This window comes from Bubalus bubalis, chromosome 4, assembly GCF_019923935.1.
Source record: "Bubalus bubalis isolate 160015118507 breed Murrah chromosome 4, NDDB_SH_1, whole genome shotgun sequence".
NCBI classification, from domain to species: Eukaryota; Metazoa; Chordata; class Mammalia; order Artiodactyla; family Bovidae; genus Bubalus; species Bubalus bubalis.
The window spans coordinates 51812190-51838741 of NC_059160.1; the positions used below are offsets into that span (position 1 = coordinate 51812190).

At 48.7% G+C, this 26552-nt stretch overlaps 1 protein-coding gene and 1 long non-coding RNA gene across 9 annotated transcripts in view; one reads left to right on the top strand and one right to left on the bottom strand.

The window, feature by feature from the left end:
- LOC123333235 overlaps positions 1 to 6678 on the top strand; it is a 59239-nt gene extending 52561 nt beyond the window's left edge. Inside the window, exon 3 of one of the 3 annotated variants that reach the window (XR_006550455.1) lies at positions 2711 to 2817. This is a non-coding gene — a long non-coding RNA (uncharacterized LOC123333235). Of the gene's footprint in view, positions 1 to 2446; positions 2568 to 2710; positions 2818 to 6494 lie in introns of those variants that run through there. The other 2 variants (XR_006550454.1, XR_006550452.1) reach the window with 2 other exon arrangements.
- Positions 1 to 26552, bottom strand: part of CHST11 (carbohydrate sulfotransferase 11) — a 262811-nt gene that overhangs the window by 11989 nt on the left and 224270 nt on the right. The gene's annotated exons all lie outside the window — the stretch shown is intronic.

Below are 26552 nucleotides of genomic sequence, written 5' to 3' on the forward strand. Positions count from 1 at the left end.
CAAAAAGATTATAAGTTTGTTTAGGTCCCATTTGTTTATTTTTGCTTTTCTTTTGCCTTGGGAGACTGACCTAAGAAAACATTGGTGCAATTTATGTCAGAGAATGTTTTGCCTATGTTCTCTTCTGGAGTTTTATGGTGTCATGTCTTATGTTTAAGTCAGTTTGAGTTTATTTTTGTGTATGCTAAGAGTGTGTGTTCTAACTTCACTCTGATTTACATGCGGCTGACTTTCCCCACACCACTTGCTAAACAGACTGTCTTTTTCCCATTGTCTACTCTTGCCTCAGGAAATTGGTTTCTTAGGATTTCAACTTGTCACCTGTTTAATTACAAGGACTGAATCGCTACAGGAGCTCACCCGACCTTTCCAAAGCAAAAAGAAGGAAAACGTGCAATGGATGGGAGGGCTTTTGAGCCCTGGAAAGGGTGAGGCGGGGGTGCAGGCGGCCCTGGGTGATAGAGGGCCTCTGGATGCAGCCTCCCAGCCGGGCTCAGCTGAGCCACATGTGAGCTAAGGTGCTGAGCTGCATTTTAACCTTGGGCACTTGGAGGGCAGAAACAAGCAAGCAGTTTGTTGTTTTGTTTTGTTTTTTTTCCACCTAGGCTGGTGGTTAAGGTACGTCTCTTCTATGCTGGGTTTAAATTTGGTGATCTGGATTAGGGTCAGTGCCTACTCAAATGCCCTTCCAAGCCAGCAGGGAGTCCCTGGCCCACTGAAGGTGTGGGAGATACCACTTAAATCTTGGTCATGTAGTCATGAGGGAATGGGGACCTAGCCTTTTGAATTCTCAAGAAAATCAGAAAGCCCAATTTTATGCATAATCTGCATTCTCAAATGTTAACTATCACTTATTTTAAAAAAAACCCACTTTTTAAATGGTGTTTAAAAGATTTTTTAACTTGTTTGGGCTGGGTTTGCCTGAGGGCCAGCAGTCGGCGCCCTCACCCAGGCTTTTGAGGACAGTGAGGCTCGTAAGGAAGAGCCCTCTCTGAAAGGGCTGTTCTGAGCTGGGCCCACCACAGTTGCCTCTCGTCCAGCTGCCCTGCTCAGCTTAGGAGCTGTAGGCAGGTGGGGGTGGGGGCAAAAAACCTCAGGTGGAATGGGCCAGACTGCACAAGTTCCAGAATGCAATTAGGAAAGCTCAGGATTGGTGGTTATTAAGAGACACCCCTGGAACCTCAGCGCTCCCCACCCTACTCTTCTTTGTAATGCCTCCTTCTAACGTTCTGATCACTGTCCATTTTGTGTGTGTCTCCCTTCTAGAATGTAAACTCCAGGAGGGCAGGTACTTCTCACTTTTTGTTCTTTCTTGTATCCTCGGTCCCTGGCACATGGTAGACACTCAGAGTTCTGTTGAAGGAGCGAACAGATGCATGAATGAATGACTTGGGGTGACAGGGATTTTAAAGGCCACAAGTGGCTGCTGAGGCTGCATGGGCCTCCTGATGCCTCAACCTGCAGCCTGGCCCATCTTCCCACGGAGGATTTCTGACAAAGATCCTGCAGCTGCAACATAAGAGCTTAGAATCAGCCCTGAGGCCAAGAGACTGGCAGCTGGGGTGCTTGGTGCTGGGTGGAAATGGGCTCAGGGTGCCTGCAGTGGACTTTGATGCGGGAGAAGGGGGGAGGGAATCTGGCACTTTCCACCTGAATGGTGAGGCCAGGAAGCAGGAGGTGCGGCAGAATTACTCAAGAGAGTGCCAGTGCCAAGGGGCCCCTTTCAGCCTGACCAGATGTGGCTGGAGGGGGTTTATTTCCATCTCACATCAGCTGTTCGGGCTTCCGGAGGCCTGGGCAGGGTACGGGAGGGGCAGAGAGTTGAGGATGCGGCTCTTGCCAAGCTGGACAGGCATCCGATGAATGGGGGCCCAGAACTGGGACAATGGTGGGGAAGGGATGTGGCTCCCACGCTGCTCAGGGCAGGGGGTGCAGCCCTGGGTTTCCTGGGAAAGCAGCAGTCAGAGGGCAGGAAGAATGTGCACCTGCTGACTGGCACTTTGGGACCCTCAGAAATCACTGTGGGCTGGAAGGGGCGGGCTCCACTGCGCAGCCTCAAAGGGCTCACCCCAGCCAACAGTGACTTCTGGGGGCTGACAGCACCCCATCCAGATAAGGGCTCCCAGAGGGCGACACTCTTCTGAGGCAGAGGGTAGCAACTCCTGCCCCCAGCTTCTCCTCCTCATCTCTCCCTCCTTGGGATGAACTGGCTTCATCAGTTCTCTTTCTAGACTCACCAGGATGTTCTACTACTCATATTTTGCCCGGATCACTTGAGCCCCTCAGGTCTTAGTTATCCCATCTGTAAAATGGGGGCAACAATAGTATCTCCTTCTCGAGACTGTTTAGAGAATTCAGTGAGAACCTACCAGGAAAGCACTTAGCACTGTGCACACAGCAGGCACTCAGTAAACAGTATCTCTCTGTATCATTTTAAATATTACAGAGGTGGCTGGCGGTACTGCGAGCATATCACCCTGCCCTGCTCAGCCTAATGGTGCTTCTCAGTCAGCAGTGTATGTCAGAAGCACAGTGCGTCTTTGGTGCGATGTGGATTCCTAGACACCTCCCGAAGAAACTCTGACTCAGTGGGTCTGGTTGCCTGCTCTGGATGGCTGCCCCAGGGTGATTCTACCATGTCAGTTCCAAGGTTGATGGTCCTGTGTTCCATTTGAAAACTGCTGACCAGACATTATTTTTACATGAACAGGATCTGCAGTGAACATCCAACACATTTTTCATCTGGCTCGGGGCGATTCAATATCTCACTGACATTGGTGATGGATGGAAAAAATTGGAGGCAACTTGGATTGGCAGCTGTTAAGCAAATTGGAAATCTGAAGAGCAATTTTCTAGCTATAGAGAGATTAGCTATTAATATGCATTAACAGACTGTATAGTATGCATGGAATTTCAGAGTCAGTGAACTGTGGATTGAGAGACAAGCATGTTTCAACAGTATCCCATTTCCCTATTGTTCAAAGGGGACATTCTTGGGTTTTCATGTCTGCATGTTGTGTGTTTCCTGGTGAGGGCAAGGCTAGTCTTTCACTAGGAGAGGCAGAGGCAGCTCTGAGAGGGGGCCCCAAAGGAGCCATTTGCACCACCTTCACCCAGGCTCTTGTGTGTCAAGCTCCTCCATCCTGATCATAGAGCACCACGAGTGATGTAGGTTCAACTGACTTCCCAAGGCTTTTAGGATAGGACCTAGGTATCTTTTATGAAGTGCTCAATACCCAATATGTGCAGGACTTAGAAAAGAGTAATTAGGAGGAGAAGGGGACGACAGAGGATGAGACGGTTGGATGCATCACTGACTCAATGGACATAGGTTTGGGTGGATCTCCGGGAGTTGGTGATGGACAGGGAGGCCTGGCGTGCTGCGGTTCATGGGGTCACAAAGAGTCAGACATGACTGAGCAACTGAACAACACATGAATGCCTTTCCCCTCCCTCAAGGATGGTCCATTTGAGATGCTAATGAAAGTGCCATAGAAAGACCATTTACCAGTTGCTTATGGAGGAACTTAAGAACGTGGGCTTTTTCTGGGGACATACCCATAACACAGCTGTACATGATATCATGGCATGGACTTCAACCAGGGGCTCACAGATGAGTAAGATCCTCAAGTTAATGGCATTATCTTTCTGTAGATCTTCAGAGTACTTTCCCATCCCTAGACCTTGGATGGAGAAGGGAATGGCAATCTAGTATTCTTGCCTGGAGAATCCCATGGACAGAGGAGTCTGGTGGGCTACAGTCCATAGGGTCACAAAGAGCCGGATATGACTGAGGGACTAAACAACAGAGCCCTTGAAACACAGCTTCAGAGTCAGAGAATACTTTGTAATCACCTGAGATCACATGCTGATTTTCAGATAGAAAAACTGAGGCCCAAAGATGCTAATCCCTCCACTCACTCCCAGGAAGTGGGGAAGCTGGGGCTGGAACCTGAATCTGCTGCCCCTTTGTGCTGCTGGACTGTACAGCGAAAAGAGGAAGTTTCTTATCCCATCCTCCCAGCAGTGCATGCACGGCCCAGGGATGGATCCAGGAACAGAGTGAAGGGACAGCCAGCCCAAGTGCCATCTCCATGGTGCTAAAACATCTCTGTGAGGTTAGAAAACAATCCTGCTTCCACCAACTTAGGAAGTCTTTTGGTAACACATGTAGAGTCATGGTTGGTGGAATTCCTAAAGCTGAACAGGAGCCAGTGACCTGTTTTACTATACACTATAGGGACCATGGGGCTTCCCAAGTGGCTCAGCAGTAAAGAATCTGCCTGCAATGCAGAATTCTTGCAGGAGACATGTGTTCATTTCTTAGGTCAGGAAGATTCCCTGGAGTAGGAAATGGCATCTCACTCCAGTATTCTTGTCTGGAAAATCCCATGGACAGAGGAGCCTGGCAGTCTACAGTCCATGGGGTCACAAAGAGCCGGACACCACTGAGTGACTAAACAACGAATAGGGACCATGGCATAGATTCCCCTGGGCTGGCTTGATTGAAGAACCCACTGAAGAAAACTGAAGAACTAGGAAAGGTCTGATTTTTTTTTTTTTTTTTAAAGAACAGTGACTGCTGTTTGCAGATAACATGATCTTACACAAATAAAATCGTAACAATGCAACGAGAAAACTACCAAATTCATTGATGAGTTCTAGTAACGTTTCCGGATACAAAATTATCACACAGAAATCTCTTGCATTTCTATCCATTAACAACAAAAAATCAGAAAGAGAAATTAAGGGAACAATCCCTTTTACTCTCACATCAAAAAGAAAATACCCAGGAATAAACCTACCTCAGGAAGCAAAAGACTTGTATTCTGAAAACTATAAGACACTGATGAAAGAAATTGAAGAGGACACAAACATGGTACATCATGTTCTTGGATTGGAAGAATCATTATCATCAAAATGACTGTACCATCCAAGGCAACCTACAGATTCAATCAATCTAATCCCTGTTAAATTACCAATGGCATTTTTTTCACAGAACTAGAACAAAAAGTTTTACAAATTGTATGGAAACACAGAAGGCTCCAAATAGCCAAAGAAATTCTGAGGAAGAAAAACTGGACAGCTGCATGTAAAAGAATGAAACTAAAACAGTCTCTAGCATCATACACAAAAGTAAACTTGAAATGGATTAAAGACCTAAATGTAAGACCGGATACTATGAAACTCTTCAAGGAAAACATAGGCAGAACACTCTCTGACATAAATCATAGTAATATCTTTTTTAATTCACCTCCTACAGTAATGAAAATAAACACAAAAATAAATGGGACCTAATTAAAAGCTTTTGCACTGCAAACTATAAACAAAATATAAAGACAACCTACAGAATGAGAGAAAATATTTGCAATCTATATCACTGATGAGGGATTAATGTCTATATAAACAGCTCATATAGCTCAATTAAAAAAAAAAAAAAAACAGCCCAATCAAAAAATGAGAAGACCTAAGCAGACATTTCTCCAAGACATACAGATGTCCAAAAAGCACATGAAAAGATGCTGATCATCACTAAGTATTAGAGAAAGGCAAATCAAAACTACAATGAGGTATCACCTCACACCCGTCAGAATGGTCATCATCAAAAAGTTGACAACTAGCAAGTGCTGGAGAGGGTGTGGAGTAAAGGGAACCCTGTTAGTGGGAATGTGAGGTGGTACAGCCACTGTGGAGGACTGTATGGAGGTTCCTTAAAAACTAAAAGTAGAAATACCATATGATCTAGCAATCCCACTCCTGGGCATGTATCAAGAGAAAACCATAATCTGAACAGATACATGCACCCTAAAGTTAACTACAGCACAGTTTATAATGCAACCTAAATATCCATTGGCAGATGGATGGATAAAGAAGAATGTGGTACATATATACAATGGAAGTTGTTTGCAGCAACATGGGTGAAACTAGAGATGATCATACTAAGCGAAGTAAGTCAAAGACAAAAATCACATATCAATTATATGTGGAATCTAAAAGGATACAAATGAACTTATTTACAAAACAGAAAAAGACTCACAGACTTTGTAAACAAATTTATGGTTACCAAAGGGGAAAGGTGGGGGGCGGAGATAAATTAGGAGTTTGCACTTAACAGATACACATTGCTATATGTAAAATAGATAATCAACAAGGACCTACTGCATAGCACAGTATTCAATATTCTGTAATTAAAAATATGGGGAAAGAATCGGAGTAAGAATGTACATATATGTATACATATAATTGAATCACTTTGCTGTATACCTGAAAATACAACCTTGTAAATCAACCATACCCATTTAATCAAATAAAAATTAAAAAAAAATTAAGAATGCATAAAACTAAAAAAAAAGAACAGTGACTGGGCCAGTGGAATAAGAAAATAAGTAACTCAATTTCAGGATAGAATTTTTACAGAAAATCAGTGTCTCCCTGATCCCATAAAATGAATACTCAACAAATATTGAGAGTATTTGGTTTCTTACCCTGCCTAGGACACCTAGGATGCTGCTCAGCCAGCCTGACACAGAGATCGGAGGTCAGACTCTGAAGTCAGGCAGACACATCTGGACCTGAATCCAGGCAATACCCCTGAAGAACCACATGATCCAGGATTGTCATTTCCACCCTCCCAGCCTCGGTTTCTGTATCTGTAAAGTGGAAGCTGATATCAACTCATACTTTACAGGCTGTCATGAGGTTTATTGGGGTAAAATCTGCAAAGAACTAAGCATATCATCTGGCCCATAGCTGCTCTTAATGTACATGCAAGTATTATCCAGAGTTAAAAATTCTTTCCCATGGAGGGAGGGAAAAAGAGGTCTTATTTTCTAGCTGTTTTCATCAAGAAGCAGAACACAGACACTGCAGCTAGACAGCCGGGGGTTAAAATTTGGCTCCACCACTTACTGGCTCAGAGAAGGCAATGGCACCCCACTCCAGTACTCTTGCCTGGAAAATCCCATGGATGGAAGAGCCTGGTAGGCTGCAGTCCATGGGGTCGCTAAGAGTCGGACACGACTGAGCGACTTCTTTCACTTTTCACTTTCATGCATTGGAGAAGGAAATGGCAACCCACTCCAGTGTTCTTGCCTGGAGAATCCCAGGGATGGGGGAGCCTGGTGGGCTGCCGTCTATGGGGTCACACAGAGTCGGACACGACTGAAGCGACTTAGCAGCAGCAACTTACTGGCTATGGAGATTGGGCAAGTTACTTGACATGTGGCTCAATATTTTCACCTGTAAAATGGGGCTGAGACCACCACTGACCATCTAAGGTTTGACGTGGTGGTGATAATGGCTCGCTGTATGCCCAAAACACGAGGGGTGCACAGCGGGCTGGCCTGGAGGCATCATTTGTCTTCTGTTAAGACCAGTGCGATAATGAAGAGATGAGGAAGTTCCCCACATTACTTTCCCCCTAAACCTCTGCCATAAAGTGCTGACAAGGAGGGAGAGTGGCTGATGTCATTTGTCCTTTCACTTCCCCTGTCTCTCGGGTGGAGGCCAAACAGTGGTGAGTCCAGAGAGAAGTGGGAGAGAAAGCTTGAGCTGCATACACCTGCACTCCTGAGTGGGTGGGGGAGGCGCTGATTCCTGACCTCTGGCAGGCACAGCACACCGTGGTACGGGAGCCTCTCAGCTGACCTAGCCCATCACCTGGAGGTCCCACTTTATCCCTCAGAGGGCTTCAGATCGGTCAGCTCGCCTCTCCCCCACTGCCCGGCAGGTCACCGACCTCCTGGCCGTGTTCTCCAAGCCCACGAGGGACACCTAACACCTGGCAGATGCTTCATACTCCACCTCAATCCCTCAGCTGGCACAGGCTAAGCAACCAAGGCTCAGGCGCTGGCAGGTGTCCACTTTAGAGCCAGATAAGGTTTGTCTTCAGGGAGAAATCTCGCAGTCTAATGATGGACACAGAAGAGCAAAGGAAAACATGGTGATGCAATGTGGCAGCTGACAAGCGCTCACCCAGGGCTTAGATTCCCAGACCTAGCACCTACTAGCTTAGAAGCATGGGGCTCTCTTAACCTCTCTGAGCCTTTATTTTCCCAACTGTAAAATGGGCAAAGCAATAGCCCCTCTCTCAAAGGTAGTGGAAAAGATCAGCTGAGAAGAATGACATATGCCCTGACATATGACTCAATGCTTGAGAGCTCACTGCCTCACAAGGTCAGCATGAGGATGGAGGAGGACAGGATAGCACAGGCAATGCCCTTTCTTTGGGAGGAAATGATTTCCCCGAGAAAGGAGTGTTCCTGGGAAGCTGGAGAGAGAAGAAGTTGTGAGCTGGGCTAAAAGGACACGTGAACCGGAGCAGGGGTGGGAACTGGAAGCACAGAGACTCAGAAGGAGCAGGGAGCAGGGCTGTCCCTGCACAGGCCGTGAGCCCCCAGTGACAGGGCCAGGGTGATCTGCCCAGGCTAAATGAGCCTACGGAGCCCAGGGGAGGCTAGGCACCCCGCCACCCCTCCCCCCCCCAGCCTTCCAGAAAGGAAGCTTCACAGACATAATTACACTGGTGGAGAGAGGCAGCCTTCTGGGAATCTTTTTTTATACACTAAGTGGCATTCTCTGGGCCAAAGCAACAGAGGTTCAGAAAAGCAAGTGGGATCAGGGCCTGGGGGGACTGATTTTCATGAATGAATCTCCTTCCTGTGGTGACTGAAGCCTCCAGGGGAGGCCCTTGAGCACCAGGGACCAAAAACCTGATGACAGCCAGGGACAGGCCACCACAGCCTCCCCAGGGGACAAGGCCTTGGTACTGCCCTCCCCCAGGCCTCAGCTTTCACTTCCCCCTGCTCTGCGCACTCTCCAGGCTGGGCCCAGGGTGCAAAACCACCTGCGAGGAGGATTCTTCCTCCCCTATTTCTGTTTTCTTTTGAAAAACCATAAAAACTACAGTGACTTAAGAGAGACAGGAATACCTCCACTCTGTGTCTCCCGGACTGCCCTGAGGAAGGCGCTGGGCAAAGGTTCCAGATGAGGTCTGGAGTGAAACAGAATGAGCTAGACAATTCTAGGTCAACTGACCATTTGTTAACAAGTCCATGACCCCAAACAGAAAGCTACAAATTCACCTGCAGGCTCAGGTGGAAAAGGAAGAAAACCAGATGTTGCATTTACTGAGGTCAACATTTAGTGCACTTGTCATGGGGTAGGAGAGGAGCTGGGTCCAGTCGGGGGATCAGATATGTGGACAGGGGTAGACCAGGAAGACCATGGATAGGGATCCAGGCTCTGTGTGGTGATGGACCCTTGCCTGGGACCCAGAATACTGAGACATAAATGGAAATGTGGGGATTGCTGCCTCTTTACGACCATGGGAACCTCTGCATGCATTAACGAGGTCATGGATTACCAGAACCAGACTGACAGCAGGAGGCCCGTTTGTCAAATATGGAGTCACCGTTGATAACAAAGGCAGACTGAGACCCACTATGCTGGGGCTGTACCTAATTTTACCTCTGATTCTGATAACCCTGTGAGATGCAAACTAACACCTCTGTTTGATAGATAAGGAAACAGGCTCAGAGAGTTAAGCAATTTTCCAAGGTTGTCAGTCTGTCTTTGCTTTTTTGACACAAAAAAGCCCTCTCCACTGTGACCTGGACCTTTGTGTCTGGAGCATGGTCTGCTCTGTGGAAAATGTGCCCAGGTGCCACAGGGATAGAGTGGCAGTCCCTGACCAGTAGTGGGATGGGAAGGCTAGGCACCTGCCATGTGCCAGGTATCCTGCTAAGCAATGGACAGCCACCATCTCACTGAGTCCCCAGGACAACCTAGAAGTGTCATCCCCACTTTACTGACTGGTACACTTAGGCTCAGGGTGCTCCAACACTTATCTCAAGGCCCACACTTTGTGATTCAACCCTGGTGGCCCAGTTCTGGAGCAGGGTCTTCAGCCTTGAGCTAGTCACCCCCACGCTGACCTGTGGCTGGTTCACTTTATTTATGACCCTAAGCCATTCCCATCAGGAAGAGCCTGAAGCACACAGGCTAATCCACAGCCCAGATCTACCTCGGAGGGGCAGGCATGACTTCTGGGTGCATGGAAAACACCAGGGCAATAATTAATGAACCAAGCTCTAAGGAAGGAAGCACTGATGAAATTCTCTTCCTGAAGTTACTAAGCAGTTTCAACCATTCTCATAATTTATCCTCTAGTCAGCATGTTCAATAAAGACCATCTATAACTGGTGTGAGAAATCAGATTTTCTTCCCAAGGACAATACCAGTTTCAGTTCTGGAGGCCACAGGGTGTGGTTTGTGCCTTGTTCCCTGAAGCCACATTTTGTTTCAATCAAGCGGGGCAATCCGGAAGCCTCGCACAGCATAGGGACGGCCGCCTTTCTCCTTGGAGTTCGTAAACGAGATTTTCAGGGTGGTTTACACACGACTTTTAGCATATCTACAGCTCTGTTCGGGGAGCTAAAGGAGACCCCGGCTTCCACGAGCAGTCATGTGAGGAGCGGATCAGAGCAGAGCCAGTCTCTACAAAGCGTGCCCCCGCGGCCAGCTCAGGGCGAGGGGTCACGGCCACGGCGCCGGGGTCTCGCGCAGGCGCACAGCCGTCCATGCGGCTTCCAGGGACGCCCTCGATGTGGGGGCCCAGCCCCCTGCCAACCCCGCTGCGGCTCCGGTCTCTGCTACAGAACAGTCAGTCTGGGTGCTCTGTGAACAGGCCAGAATCCAGAAGGGTGGGGCATTTTCTCCAAGTTTTATAGGAACGTCTAACCAGAAACATCTGGAAATACAAGGGGCTAAGCTGGACGCCTTCAGGGCGCAGCTCCGGCTCTGCCAGGCCCGGCTTTCACTGAGCAAACTTGCGAGTCTCCGGCCTCTTTCCCAGCATCCTCCTTTGCAAGATGGCTTCCCTTCTGCCTGCCCTCCATCATTCACCCCTCTAACTTCCTCCTTCCTCTGAACTCATTTCAGGGTGGCTGAACTTCCTGTTCCTTCCACATGGAAAGCTCCTTCCATGCAGGCTTTCAGGGCCACCTGGGTGGCAATGTTGCAGGGAGGCCTTTGGAGAGGGTGGGATTCATGCGAAGCAAGAAACATGTTCTCACCCACTGGTCATTGCCCCTGGAACGTCCTGCAGGAACCTCCACCTCCAAATATCTGAAGGTGAGTTGTCACCCGCCTCTTCCATGTCTTCGCCTCTGGGAACAGCACTGCGGTGTGCCCAGGGTCTGGCAGACTCCGGGTCATCCACTGCCCACAGCCCAGCCTAGTTTCCATTTCTGTAAAATGGGCCTGGCGTTGAGAGGTAAATGGACACCATCCATCCCCTACCTACATAGGGCCTGGAATTACTAGCTCCTCAGGAGGGACCTCTCTCCTGGGCAGAGCGGGCCCGACACCAGATCCTGAGATCAACTGACCTGGTTCTAGTTTGGGGGATTGGGTTTTCCTCCAGCGGTTAAGTATTTCTAACTGCTTTGAAACTAAAAGAGTTAATAAAAATAACAGAAAAGGCAGGTCCACTTCTATAAACAGGTGTGAAGTCATTGGTCCCTCTCCAAGCCGGGTCTGAACAAGCATGCCCTAGGCTCCTCCTGGCAGCAGCACTAGTCAGGTGCCACTGTGCAATCAGGCCCTCCCAGCCCTCCACTCCCTTTGTCTTGCGAGCTGCTGGTGCATGCCCTGGAAGCCCTGCTGCATTTTTCGGAGGAGCTGGGCCCAGCCAGGGCTGCAGAAACAGCTGGAGAGGTGGGGATGGGCCTGAGCCTGCATCCCGGGCAGCCCCACGAACACTTACCAAGGCCTTCACCTCACTAGGGGTGGCCCTGGAGAGCAGACATCGCAGCATCTCCAGCTCAGATCACCTCCAGCTGGCTTTTCAAAGAAATCCTGTCCCCATTCCACCACCAAGCCCACCTTTCCTAACTTCAAGTCTCAAATGCAGAGTTCCTCCTCTCAGAGCCAATGGAGATAAGAGCCAATCTCTCAGGGTTTGAGTCACAACTTTGTCACTTGGCTAGCTGTGTGACTGTGGGCAAGTTACTTTACCTCTCTAAGCCTAATTTCCTCATCTGTTATGTGGGAATAGCAGTCGATTGAACCAACCTCACAGAATAGGTAAAGCACTCAGAAGAATGCCTGAAACCCAGCATGTGCTAAAGCATTAGCTGCTGTTACTGCCATGTGACCCAGGCTCGGGCTCAATCCTGCTAGGTGGGCAGGCTCGGGGTGCAGGAGGGGCACCTTTTGAATTTGAAGGTGCCCCCACAGCAGGCAGGGCCATTTCTTGACGTCCACAGTCCGTGTTACTCCCTCCCACAGAGGCCTTATGGACATCCCCCTTTTTCTCTTTCTTCTGTTCCACTCAGCAATCTTGAATCGATTTGGAGATTGTTTCCCTGTGTGATCTGGACAGCTTACATCAAGCAAAAATCAAAGTCTGGCCTTGTGCCCTCTATACTTATGTGCAAGATACTTCTCACCTACATCACCTAGTTAAAGAGCCTGAGGTCAGCACAGCATTGTGGAAGGGGCACACACTTTAGAGTCGAGGGGCGGGTTGGCAGGGGTTGGGGGAAATCCCAGTCTGGGCCTCCTCAGTTTCCCCACCTCTCATGGGGCTGGTAACATCTGCCACACAAAGAGTACACAGAGAGGATTAAACAAGATGGTACATGTCAAGTTCAGAGTACAGGGCTAATACCTTTTCTAATGTGTCTGGAAATAAGGGCTTTAAAAATGCTTAACAAATACTTAATTCTAGAAGGAAAATTAGCTTCCAATTCTTCATGTCCCTGCAAAATAAATCACCATTTGTTTTGCCATCTGGTCTTGTAAGTGAGTAGCAAGTGGGGATGGAGGAAGCCAGAGAGACGCTAGAGACAGAGGGTTATTTATTGATAGATGACGTCAACTGCCCGGATTCAGCAAATGCCCCAGGGACGCCGCAACACTGATAACGAAGGGGTCAGGATTGATCCGAACGCTTTGACTTGAGGGGCAGTGGAACCAGGTGATTTCAGCCGGTGAAACAGCAAGAGGTGTTTTATTATCTGGTAACGCAGGTGACAGATATTCTCGCCCAGCCCCCATCCTGGTGTCTCTCCCATCCCTGACCCCTTGGAGGGTGGGTTTGGAGAAGGGAAAAGAGATGAGGGGAAGAAGGTTGATTTCAAATGAGAAAGATGAATTTTTTAAAAGTAAGCAAAAGTCCAGTGATTTGGTTATCAGGCCACATACAGATGCTCCTGGGGTTAAAACAGCTGTGAAAGCATGCTGTAGTCTAGATTTCCTGTCAGGACCCAGTCCAAGGGTGGAAGGTCTTTAAGGTTCATCTTTCCACGGTTTGCAAGTGTGCAGGAAAAGCCCTGCTGGCTTCCAGCATGTGGGCCAATACAGAGCATGTTATGAGCACTGTCTGGATCGTCAGGAAGTCACTGACCCCGGGAGGCCTTACATAGCATGGACATGACCCAACACTCCCTGACCCAATACAGGAGGTGCCATCAGAACAGAACTTCTGGCCACCAGCGGTTCCATTATCTCCTTGGAGGAAAGGAGCAGAGCTCGGGAGCTGGCTCTGTTCTCTCCTGCCCTAGGCCAGAGTCAAATGGGGACAGATCTGCCATCACCAAACAGTCTAGCAAAGGCTGGAGTCATGGCCCAGCTGCCAGACCCCGGGGGCAGGCTCCACAGCTGTCTCCACAACTGAACCCTCCATGGGCAGGCTTCACTCTAAACTATTTGGTGAATGAACACTCCATGGGAGAAAGCCACTGTTTCATTTAAAACCACATTCTGGAATCATTACTGGGCGCAGACATCACCGAGGGGAAAGGTAGGGAGTGAACCAATGTTTGGGAACCTTTTCTTAGGGCTAGAAACCTGGGGTATTTCCCCTGTCCCTTCTTCAACCCTGAGAGGAGGGTAAGCTCATCTCTGATTGACAGACAAGAACACTGAGAGAGTCCAGTTCTGGCCCAAGTCTTGGGGCTGGCAGGGAGGGGGTGCAGGGGTTCATACCAGCTTGCTCACTCTTCTATAATAAAATGGGCCTTCTGAGTGATAATTTGAACCCCCATGTACTGGACAGGAGGTACCAGATTCCTTCCTTCTCTGCATTCCCCCCAAACAAAACTTGGAAAAGCCTCTCTTTAAGGTCTGTCTTTTCGACACTTCCAACCCAAGCAGGGCTCCCCCTCTAAAGTCGAAGTGTAAAAGAGCGCCACTGGCCCACACACCCTGGGAAAATAATGAAATCTCTTTGGCACACTCCTTTTGGCTTTGGTTTGCTTATAGATTGGACTTCCTGTTTGGTTTGCTGGCAGTGGGGAGTAACTGTTTGGGCTGTACTTGTCTTTAAGGCCGAGGTCGGCCAAGTCTGAGTGATAGGTATGTCCGCCCTCCACTTCTCCAAAGCCCATGCAAGCAGCAAACCAACCCTCCAAAGAAGGTTCTGGTTAGTTTGTGCTCTTTGGCTTGGAATGCTAGAGGAGACAGTCAGAGTCACAGTACGAACAGGAATGAAGGGATTGGGGAGAGAGGCAGCAAAGACTGGCCCCAGAAAGACAGCTTGTAAACGGAGAGCAGAGGGCCATACACAGAAGGATGCTGAACAGCTGCTGTGGGTCAGAGAGAAGATGCTCAACCCTGTACCAGCATTGACATTGGGGCTGCTAAGGTGCTTCTGCAAGGCTGACCATCCCACACCTGAGACAGGGTGCCTGCAGGCTAGGACTCTGCTGGAAGCTGTAACCCCGGAGCCAGGAGAGTCCTTCCAGGGAACTGTTGCACCCTCTGTCTGATCCAAGGTGGCCTTGGATTCAACTGGTGGCCTCCAGTGAGACAGAAAACAAGCGATCAAGAGGCTCTCCTGTCCTGGGACTTCCCTGGCGGTCCAGCAGTTGAGAATCCACTTTGCTATGCAGGGGACGCTGGTTCGATCCCTGGTCAGGGCACTAAGATCCCACATGCTTTGGAGCAACTAAGCCCAAGTGCCCCAACTACTGAGCCCTCACACTCTGGAACCTGTATGTCACAACAGATCTGCACAATGCAACAAAGATCCTGCATGCTGCAACTAAAATCCAGTGCAGCCTCCCCCCCAAAAGAGGCCCTCCTATTTCTTTGCAAGCAGAGCAGACAATGAGTGAGGATGTCACACCCGAGGTGGGTTTTTCACAGCTCTTCCCTCTGCTTGGGATACATGCCCCCTTCAACACACACCATTCTGCTCCGACCTGTTTCAAGGCCCAACCCAAGGGTCTCCTCCTCTGGACCAATTGATGAGGCAGCTGCTCCACGCTTTGTGCTACCTGTGTCCTGACACACTACATCACACCATGTCACAGGAAGTTGTCTCACACCTGTTCAGGCCCCAGACCACGAGCTCCTCATGCTTCTAGTGTGTGTATGTGCTCAATCATGTCATGCTTCTAGCCCCTCCTCCATACCTAGTGACAGAGAAGGCAATGGCACACCACTCCAGTACTCTTGCCTAGAAAACCTCATGGACGGAGGAGCCTGGTAGGCTGCGGTCCATGGGGTCCCTAAGAATTAGACATGACTGAGCGACTTCACTTTCACTTCTCACTTTCATGCATTGGAGAAGGAAATGGCAACCCACTCCAGTGTTCTTGCCTGGAGGATCTCAGGGACGGGGGAGCCTTGTGGGCTGCCGTCTCTGGGGTTGCACAGAGTCAGACACGACTGAAACGATTTAGCAGCAGCAGCAGCAGTCATACCTAGTGTGGTAGCTATTCTATAAATGGTTATTGGAAGAACAGCTGATAACTGTTATCAGCAGCTAACAGGATGAAACAGTTGGATGGCACCAACTCAGCAGACATGAGTTTGAGCAAACTTTGGGAGACAGTGAAAGACAGTGAAGCCTGGCATGCTGCAGTCCATGGGGTCGCAAAGAGTTGGACACGACTGAGCGACTAAACAACAGCAGTCATGGAGCCCTCCCTATGTGCCAAGCCCTGTGACAAGGCTTTTGTGAGGTTATCTCAGTGAAAATCCTTATGACAACCCTCTGTGACGAGAGGCCACATGGACAGAGAGGTTAAGGAGCTGGTCTCGGGTCACAAAATGAGTAAGTGAGTAGCAGAGACCCGGACCCCAACTCAGGCAGGTGGCTCCTGAGTGCGCTGCCCATGGTGCCATGCTGCCTCTCAAATGAGTGAAGAAAGTGGGGAAGCAGAGGAGCTTTCAGAGTCTACTGGGAGCAGACCAGTGCGTCCAAGGCCCTCAAGGCAGGCCGTGGTGTTGCCTTTGTTTCTGGAGTGGCTCTGCTGTCACCTGACAACAGCCAGCCCAGCAGGTTAGGGAACCAGGTGCCACTTTGTACTGCCAGCCTAGTGCTACCTAGAGCACCCAGCCATGGGGGAGGTGGAAATCAGGCACCAGAGAGTGAAAATTCACCCCAGCAGCCTGACACACAGAGCCAGAGAGGAAGGCCAGGAGAGGGGAGGGCATCCCCCACCTCTGGGCCTCTGCTTCCCCCAGGAACCCCCCAGCCAGATGCCCCACAGCTCCAGTCTTCTCAGTCCTTCTACATCCAATCTACTCTTTGTAGATTTCCCTTCCCCAGTTTTATGAGCATCCTCTGGACACACAAATGCACGTGTTATCTTATCGTGTAGACCGTATGGTTTTGAATCTCCATGTCTCATGTTCCTGCTATGACGCTGTTTTCTTTAAAAGGCCAGAATTCCTTAAAATCTAAAACTTTAATGAACACAAGAATCCACAGGGCAGGCAAAGGGGGCATGTACATGATTGTTAAAAATGCACATGCCAGGGTCATTCTCCCAGAGATTCAATCTGTGCCGGAGATCCACTCTGTGCCCAGGAAGCTGCATTCTTAACAAATGATTCCAGGAAATCACTGAAGAAACAGTTTAAATCCTCAGTACCTAATTACTGGATCAAAATGATCTTTTCATATATACAATTTCTCATAATTTACCAGGACCCCCTTATAACCCTTGAGCATCACAACAACTGATACGATGGTCCAGACAGAAGTCACAAGCATGACTGCACAGAAGAGAAAGCTGAAGCTCAAAGAGTCGTTACTCAAGGTGACAGCAAGTTGAAAAGAAGGAAAGTTTAGACTGCCCTGGTCTAGTGGTCATTTCAGCCATGTGTCTGGTGCCTCTGCCACCTTATCCCGGCCTCTATAACTCTGTTTTAGTCTTTTTTTCTTTCCTGCTATAATATTTAAAACAATCCTAAAAACTAAAAGAGGTCAACAATAAGAGAAAAACAAGAATCCCCCAAACTTCCATTTACCAGAGATGATAATTATTCATGTTTTGGTGTATTATTCACATTTGGTGTATTTTTCCAGCTTTATTCTTATGTTTTAATTGTGATTCCACTGTTTTTTAAGCCACACTGTCTCTTCCAACAGTTACCCAAAAGCAAGGACAGTATTGCTTTAACTGGACCTTGAGGAGGGAGAAAGATGCTGGCTGTCTACCTTGTCCTTTTCTGTCCACTGCCTTCCTTAATGGCCATTGTCCCTTCATCCTCTTCCTCATCCCCTCCAGCAAGTGTAAGAGTGATCACCCCCTCCCCAGGAGGAGAGAGAGGGGAGCAAGCTTTCCTGGGCAGGGATGGGACCTCTGGATGTTCAAGTCATTGGGGAGAGGACTTCAGGGGTCTCTAATGTAGAGCTGAGAGTGGCTCAGTGGTAAAGAATCTGCCTGCCAAGCAGAAGATCCAGGCTTGGAAAGATTCCTTGGAGAAGGAAATGGTAACCCAAACCAGTATTTCTCCTGGAAAATCCCATGGACAGAAGAGCCTGACGAGCTATAGTTCATGGGGTCTCAAAGAGTCAGACAGCACGTAAGTGACTAAATCACCACCACCCATGTTGAATTGAACCAGGGCGAAAATAGCACACTGTAGCTAGCACTCTCCACAGGGACACTGCAAAACGCAGAAGGACTATGCGTTAGAAGGACTATGAAGGACACCAGTTTTAAGACACAAGTCCAGGGACGCTGAAATCACGCTAACCTCAGAGGGATAGGTGGCTTGTATCTGAGATTCCTACTCCAATTCCTTGCTTTTAAAAGACAACAAACTCAGAGCTGATGCAAACTAACCTCAGGACTCTTCCTTTTCTTTGCTGCTTCTTCTTTTTTTTTTTTTTTTTTTAAGGAGTTTGGAGTTGAAGACCGTTTGATTATTTCAGATTTTGAACAGAGACTGAGAAGTGCTATGAGCTGGCGTGTCTCCTGACTGCAGGCACGTCTGACTTCCTCTTATCGTTCAGTCTGAAATCCAGCACAGTTCCTCGGGGCTTTGACAGACACGTCCTCACAGCTCTGGGAAAGTTTTAAGGCCAAGTCTGAAGAGACTTGCAAATGAGTTCCTGCGAAGACCTCCTTCAGAACAGTGACTGATGACAATCTCTGTTTCTAAAGGAAACACCCTACTAATTAAACCCACAGCCCGTGAAAGGGTGGTGGAGATGCTCCTGACAGAGAGCAGTGAGAAACTGCAGCCATTATTGTTGTTGTCATGGTTTTCTAAAATCATGCTATGTCTACAGGCCATCAGCTCTTTTAATACTAGATTTTCCCCCAACACCTGCCAGAAGGCTTGGCTTTCTGCCTGGATCTACTCCTCCCTCCCCTCTTTGCCTGCCCACCCCTAACTCACCTGTCAGGCAGAGGCTAAGATGTTGCTTTCTGGGACAGCTTTCCTGAGCAGGTTAGGGCCCCCTGTGCTCCTCCTCCATCCCAGCACTTATGATCCTGTGGCCATCTGCTCGTCCTCCACAAGCTCTGTGCGGTCCAAGGGCTTGTTTGCGTGTTCACTGCTATACCTAGAATCCTGCCTGGCACGTAACAGATGCTCAATAAATGCCTACTGAATGAGACTGAAAGAAGACGACTGGAGGACAAAAGATTTCCTCCTTGGGTCCTGAGTGTAGATTTCTGTCTAAACATGATTATGAAAGCACCTTGACTTCATTCATTCAGCAAGCACTGAGGGGTTTTCCTGGTGGCTCAGTGGTAAAGAATCCGCCTGCTGATGCAGAAGACACAGATTTGATCCCTGGTCCACATGCTGAGGAGCAACTAGACCCATGTGCCACAGCTACTAAGCCTGTGCTCTAGAGCCTGGGAACTGCAGCCACTCACTACAACTACTGAAGCCTGAGCACCCTAGAGCCCGTGCTCCACAAGAGAAGCCACACGATGAGAAGCCCACACGCTGCAACTGGAGAGTAGCCCCCCTCTCTGCAACTAGAGTAGAGTCCGTGCAGCAACGAAGACCCAGCACCACCAAAAATAAATAAATAAAAATTTGAGAAAAAGAAAAACCAGCATCGAGGAACATCGGCAGCATGTTGAGACGTGGGCTGACTGGTCCAGTCTCATCACCTCCACTCCACCACCATCCAAGACACCACGCCAAGGAGTGGGCAACTGGCTTCCTGAGAACTCTGAGGTTCTGAGCCCCACACACTCCCATTGACCCTCTTGTGGGCTCCACAGCCCTGCTTTGTTGGGCTTGGAGGAACAAGTTTCAGTCACCTGGGCAGAAAGACCACTTCCCCAGCCTTGATGTCAGCTCCCAGTTAGATTAACCCATCTATTGCTCCTCAAAAGGTTGAATGGGATGAGCCAGGAACAAGATTGACCTTAAAGGGTCTGGAATGTCAGATCCTGAGGACTGTAACACAAAATTTCATCCATCAAGATCTTAGGAACCCCCAGTGATAGGGAGTAGGTACCACCCCTTCTAGAAGGTACTAATAATGTAATTTATTTCCATGACTACATCATCCCTTGGGGGGAGGCAAAATAAATACCTGTTTCCTTCTAGATCCCTAGAGACCCACCAGTTCAAAATAACACTGGTGACCTAAGGCAGCTTGGTGAACCAGACAAAACTGCCAAGTGGACAAAACCATCCTTCTGAATTACACTATTTGACATGTTCTAGACTTGTCCCTAGTATCTTCTTTAATCCATTATCCAAATTTATCTGTCCCCACATCCTAGTCTTTCAGGGCCCTCCGTTCTGCTAGACCCAGTTCTTCTCTGGGTCTCCAGATATCTCCTGTGAAACATGACAGGACTGCCAGCAGCTGCTTACGTCAAGGCTCAGATTCAGAAATCTTAAACCTGGCTCAGGGGTTCATTAGGCAGTGGATTCAGATCATGCATATCTAAATCCAGTTAAAACACATGTATCTGGAAACATCTTGAGAAATTACACTCTAATGTCTCAGCCCTATGGCAGGTTTACAAGTAAACTTTGAGGCTTCTCAAACCCTAGCACACCCCACCCATCCTAGCCTATGGCACCAGTACACCTGGAGTGCCCTTTCCAGAAAAACCCCTTCTGGAGCAGGGCTGCTGAACTCCTTTGTTTGGAGGGCTGGGTGTGGCATGTGGAGACGGAAGGCAGACTAGTGCGGTCTCTCTTGTTTTCCAGCCCCCACTGTCCCAACATCTCTGGGATTCTCCCTTTTGCTTTGTGGAAAGGGGTCCATTTTTAGTTTCATAGCAGGTACCTCCCTGGCCTCTGGTCTGTACCACAGACTTTTAATTAAAAGCCCCTTAGGTTTCCATTTTAATCCAGCTGCCCTGGTTTTCTCTTAGAACACTCAGAGGGGCAGGTCCCTCGTCTACTTTAACCTTGGACTCTGCACCCAAAGGGATGTACTGTATGGTCTTTGTGGGTCAGCAGAGACCACCCAAAACTGAACTTCTGAATGGTCTGTCTAGATAATGAAAAGGACAAAAACTCCTTTGAACTTTGCAGCTGGGCCTAAAGCAAAGGATTAAACAGTGTCTGGTTACATATTTTGCTAAGGATTCTAGATGAGACACTAAGAACCCCTTATGAAGTATGCAATTACTTGCAATGCCATGCGGGAAAGGGGCATATTTGTTTTCTGTCCTGTCCTCTGGTTGACAGAGGCCTCGTGAGCAATGCCTTTATTGTAGGCACTGTTTCTGCCAATCCTACTTCACTGGCTTAAGGGATAGATAAAAAAGGCATCCAGAGAAGGCAATGGCACCCCACTCCAGTACTCTTGCCTGGAAAATCCCATGGATGGAGGAGCCTGGAAGGCTGCAGTCCATGGGGTCGCTGAGGGTCGGACACGACTGAGCAACTTCACTTTCACGCATTGGAGAAGGAAATGGCAACCCACTCCAGTGTTCTTGCCTGGAGAATCCCAGGGACGGGGGAGCCTGGTGGGCTGCCGTCTATGGGGTCGCACAGAGTCGGACACGACTGAAGTGACTTAGCAGCAGCAGCAGCAAAAAAGGCATCAGTGACTTAAAGGCTAAGAGATCTCTGTTTTCCAGTTCCATTCTAATTATTCAAGATGGCAGCAGCAAAGCAATAGGGAAGATAATCCATACACCACTTCTATGGTCCCATGGGCACCATACAGACTTACCCAACCAAATCTGCTGCAGTCTGGTGAGTGGTGAACCTGCCCAAGAATAATCCATCCAGGGAGACATGACCCGAAACTGCAGCTCTGGGGCCCTGCCTGCTCTCCACCACCTCCAAAGAAGTTGATCCCTGAGGGTAAGGGATCAGGATGGTAAGAATGGGAGGGCGAGGAGGCCAAGGTTGGAAGCCACGCTCTGTCACATAATAGCTTTGTGACCCTGAGTAAGTTACTTAGCTTTTCTGAGTCCTGAGACTCATTAGCCACGTAGGGAAAAGACCCCCACTATTGCACCTGGTTTCAAGCATTATGTGAGAAAACCCGATGTGTGCCTGTGCAGACACGCGGAGGACCACTTAGGAATTTTAGAAGGTTATTATTAACAGCTTTGCTGAGGTAGAATTTATACTTCTAAATTTGAAAGGCACCTTAGAACGATCTAATCCAATCTAGAGCTGAGGAAACTGAGACCCAGAGAGGTTCCCTGATTTCCCCAAGGTCACACAGCATATGACAGCAAGGCTGGGACAGGAGCCGGATCTTCACACCAGTGTTTTCCAGTTTCGGCTCCACAGACGAACGCTCATCGAGTAAATGGTTATCTTTCATTCACAAAGGAAGGAAAATATCAAGAATAACTGAAGCATTACCACTAACTGAATGCTGACTGTGCTAAGGGCTTCATAGGTATGATCATTTAATCCTTTACTGCTTCATAAGGAGGCTGCTGTTATTATCCACATTTTAAGACATGGAACTGAGGCTCAGGAGCTGAGTATCTTGCCCAAGGTCACACAGGTTATCGGGGGAGTCTGACACAAGCCTGTGTTCCCCATGCCCTCCCCCTCTGCACGCCCCCAGCTGCCAGCTATGAAGCTCTGACTTGGGGAGAATGAGATCGGGGTTGCCTCTCAGGTCAGTTTGCCAGATTTAGCAAAGAAAATACATACAGTTGGTGAAGCTGGAATTTCAGATAATTAGTGCATGTCCTCAATACTGCATGGGACATACTTATACTAAGACATTATTCATTGTTTATGAAATTCAACGCTAACTGGGCATTCTGGATTTCATTGTCAGCTCCTCCCTAACATGCTGTGTTGATCCAGACAAGCTTCTCTGGGTCTCCAGAAATCTGTGAAAATGACAAGACTGAGCGTAGCTACTCATTCTAAGGCTCTGTACCTCAGCTCCACTGGAGGAGAGAACGACCAGGTGAGCTCTCCAGCGATGGTTCTGAGCAAAGACCAGCCTGGGAGATTGACACAAGGCCTTGAAGGTGCAGGAAGGAGGCCCGAGGAGGTCCCCTGACGGCTCCTACACCCCTCACTCTGCAGAACAAACGTCTCCACGTGGCACAAGTTCCCTGGGAAGTGACATAGGTGGAAAACCACCTGGGTTTTTTTTTTTTTAAACTATGGTGCAATATACACAAAATTGACCATTTTAACCACTTTTAAGTGTACAGGTCAGTGGCATTAGGGACAGTCATATCCCCACCACCCATTTCCAGACATTTTTTCATCATCTCGAACTGACACTCGGTCCCCATTAAACACTAACTCCTCATCCCCTGCTCCAGCCCCTGGCAGCCACCACATTGCTGTCTGTCTCTATGAATCTGCCCCCTCCAGGTCCAGCATATGGTAGAATCATGCAGTATTTGCAGCTACTTATTGCACGTAGCACACTGAGGTTCATCCACTTCGTAGCATGGAGCATGTAGAATTTCCTTTCTTTCTAAAGGTTGAACAGAGTTCACTTCATATAACATTTTCTCTCTAGAAAGAGATGCAGAAAACCACCCAGATACACTCACTCAGTATTCTGGGCTCTAATGGGACAGAAGGGAGCCCCTTTCCAAGGAGGGCTGGCTGAGGTCACTGCAGCTGGGGACACTGGTCAGGGGGCAGAGAAGCTGAGACAACCCTCTCCCCAGAGCCCAATTTGGACCCCTGACGATTTTATAGGATTCATCACCTCCTGGGGGCACTTCTCTCCATACCCGAGGTCCCAGCAATAAGCCAAAGGCAGATATATGGAGCCCTCCAAGGAGGCTTTATTTTGGCTCTAACAATACCACTAAAACAGGGAGTGATTTATCAAGGGTGAGCATCAGGGGAGGGAGAAGAGTCAATTCCCATTTGGCTGCAGGCCACAGGCTGAGCGAGCCTCTTGGCATCAGTGGGGCTCAGACAGAATCCCAGAGGGGACCCACAGGCCCCTTGGCAGGGAGGTCACAGGCCGCACTGTCCGTAACGGGGCTGACGGGGTGGTTCCCCGGGTTGGGGGTGAGGCTCGGTCAACCGTGCTGCAGGGCCTGGTATAGGCCGGCACTCAGGAGGGGCTGTTGCTTTCCATAAGGTGGGGTACTGAGGCAGCGCTCAGGAGACAGCCCCACTGGATGGGTGTGTCGGAAGTCTGTCAGTGGGGCATGGGGGACAGGATTCATCTAGATTACAAACAGGACTGATCTGGCAAAACCAAAGGAGATGGAAAGCGAGCGCCAGACAAGCGCCTTTGCTTTCTCTGGTCAGATGCCCTCAGGCCACCTGCTGAACCAGTGGGGTGTCCCCGTCCCTGGAGGGAGGGGGACTGGGGCCAGAGCAGGTGCTCTAAGGTGGAAACTGCCCCCAGGCTCAAAGGGTCTGAATGCCACCTTGTCTGGCGGGGCAGAGGGGCGGTGTGGGGGGCGCACAGTGAACATTTCATCTGCTAACAACTTTGGGTTTTGTAAACAGACCGTTTATGTCTCAACCAACTGTAAACTGGCTCCCTCAGAAAGACCAGCCCCCTGGTCTGGTCTGGAGGGAGGGGAAGTGATCACCAGCTCACCTCTAATGGAAAACCAGCCCCTCACGCAGCCTGTGAAGGTCAAGGCTGGGTTTTTACTGAAGGAAAAAAAAAAAAGAGCAACGAGTGGAAGAGGGTCAGAGAAAGAGGAACAAGGGGAGGCACTGGCCGCCCTGCTGACAAAGCGTTAGCCCACAAAGACGGGCTGCTGGCTGCAAGGTCCCTAGGGAAGGGCAGAGAGACCCACCGCACGCCATGGTCTGAGCTAGTGCCTTCCACTCATCTTTGGGTCCTGCCTCTGCCACGTACTTGCGATGTGACTCTGGGCAAGTTGTTAACCTCTCTGTTTTCTCGTCTGCTGTTGTGAGACATTTGTGAGTTAAATAAAACACACCAAGTGCTAACCACTGCATCTGAGATATGGCGAGCAGTCAAGAAGCATTAGCTTGTATTCTCACACCCCAAGAAGAGTCTTCTCCAAGTGTCACTGCCCTTGTTATCAGTATTATTAGTACTGCCAACTGTTAATCACAGTTCTTGTGGGAGGTGACACCACCCCTAGGTCACAGATCAGCAAACAGAGGCTCGGAGGGGGCACCATGCAGAGGGCTGGAGTCAGGACTCAGGCCAGGTAAGTCTGCCTCTTGTCTATGGAAAGGGGAACTCTGGAAGAATCTAGAATCTTATGTGAGATGTTTGACTGGGTACCCTGAGCAACACCCCTGCTGAGAACTGAGAGACAAAAACCAAGAAAATCATCAGACTCCACCCAGACACATATCAGCCCTTCCCGTAATTCGGTTTGTTGGTGGCAAGTTTAAAACCCTCAAAGGGTTGAGCCTGAATAAGAGTTCTGGAAAGACGCCATCCCCCCATCTCAGCCTCAGAAAGGTCTCAACTAATTTTTCTTTGATCATGTGTCACTGCCAGGGTCTTTGAGAAAAGCCTCCCCCCTCACCACAGGCTATCAGACGGAAGCAGAGAGAGCCTAGGGAGGAAGAGGGGAACCTCTTCTCTTTGGAAAGAGATGTGCAGAGACCCCTGACATGGAGTCTGGAAAGGAGACCCAGATTTCAGAAAGGCAGACAGTCCAGGTTGCATCCACCAGAGCCTGCCGTCTCCTACGAACAGAAACCACTATATTCTACAAGCCAAACTCATCCTCATCACTTCTGCATTGGGAGGGCATGATTCACCTACCTGGAATAGAGGCATGTATGCAAAAGTAAATCTACCATATCTAAGAACTTCATTTAATGATGATATAAGTGAAGTGAAGTCGCTCAGTCGTGTCTGACTCTTTGCAACCCCATGGACTGTAGCCTACCAGGCTCCTCCATCCATGGGATATAAGAAACATACTAATAACCACGGTTAGGAGAGTGCTGAATGTGGGCATCATACTTAGCTTGAGTTTCCTAGCAGCCAAGGTATAAAGGGAAACATAATAAATTATGAAACCTTCCACCTCTGATGAAGTTGAAAACACACAGGAATTAGGCTTGAGACCAGACGTGAATTTAGGCTCCATCACTCGCAGACCATGTACCCACAGGCAATATTTAACCTCTCAATACCTCAGTTTTGAGCCCTTATTAAACAGTCTTAACAATACCGCAGGATATTAGGGGAATCAAATGAAATGTGTGTGTGGCAACACTTTGAACATTACAAAATATCTTACAAAGATCTTACTTATCAAGTACTCATATTAGTTCTTCAAGAGAAGGAAAAAAAAAGTTTTTTCTATGCCTGTTGCTTTCACTTTGAGGTCGTCTGGAAAATATCTGATCACACTACTCTTTGCACAAGGACCACTGAATAATAAAAAGGACAGTGGTAATAACCACAAGTTTTGAGCACTGATTATGTACAGGCAGAGTTGTTTGAGTTAAGCAACACTAACCGATTTCAGTCTTCACAGAAATTCTAGACAAGGGCACTATTAGTGCCCTTTCTTTACAGAAATGGAGGGAGAGACTAGACCAATCCTCTGCTCATTCCCACGAATATGGCACTGAAGATCTGAGAGGCAGGATGAGCTGGTGGTGGGCAGTAGACCACATGGAAATGAAGGCTCTAGGCTGAAGGTACTCTTTCAAGGGGGCTATGCGTTCTGTATGTGAGACACAGAAGGAGAGAGGGAGGTGGCGGAGAGAGACCAGAAGAAATCATCAGTGGCAGAGACTCAAGGGCCAGAGAGAGTGCTGGAGAGTCACAACTGAATCCTTGATCCCGTGATGCTGATGGGGTGGGGGCCAGGCACAAACCTAAATGCCCTTCCTGCCCCAGAATTTGCTGCTGTAATAAATTTCCCTTTTGTTTTAGCACCTCTGGGTGGATTTTTATC